Below are 677 nucleotides of genomic sequence, written 5' to 3' on the forward strand. Positions count from 1 at the left end.
ACGAAAGCAATGCGCGTGCACTTGTGCTTCCTTTTGCCTGGCCAACGAAAGCAATGCGCGTGAACATGTGCTGCGTTTGCGAGGCCAAGGAAGGCAATGCGCGTGGACTTGTGCTGCGTTTGGCTGGCCGGGAAGGCAATGCGCGTGCACTAGTGCTTCCTTTTTCCTGGCCAACGAGAGCAATGCGCTTGAACATGTGCTGCGTTTGCGAGGCCAAGGAAGGCAATGCGCGTGGACTTGTGCTGCGTTTGGCTGGCCGGGAAAGCAATGCGCGTGCACTAGTGCTTCCTTTTTCCTGGCCAACGAAAGCAATGCGCGTGCACTTGTGCTTCCTTTTGCCTGGCCAACGAGAGCAATGCGCGTGCACTTGTGCTTCCTTTTTCCTGGCCAACGAAAGCAATGCGCGTGAACATGTGCTGCGTTTGCGAGGCCAAGGAAGGCAATGCGCGTGGACTTGTGCTGCGTTTGGCTGGCCGGGAGAGCAATGCGCGTGCACTAGTGCTTCCTTTTTCCTGGCCAACGAAAGCAATGCGCGTGCACTTGTGCTTCCTTTTTCCTGGCCAACGAGAGCAATGCGCGTGAACATGTGCTGCGTTTGCGAGGCCAAGGAAGGCAATGCGCGTGGACTTGTGCTGCGTTTGGCTGGCCGGGAGAGCAATGCGCGTGCACTAGTGCTT

This window comes from Phymastichus coffea, unplaced genomic scaffold, assembly GCF_024137745.1.
Source record: "Phymastichus coffea isolate CEN01 unplaced genomic scaffold, Cenicafe_Pcof_1.1 PCOF00251, whole genome shotgun sequence".
In the NCBI taxonomy this organism is placed as follows: domain Eukaryota; kingdom Metazoa; phylum Arthropoda; class Insecta; order Hymenoptera; family Eulophidae; genus Phymastichus; species Phymastichus coffea.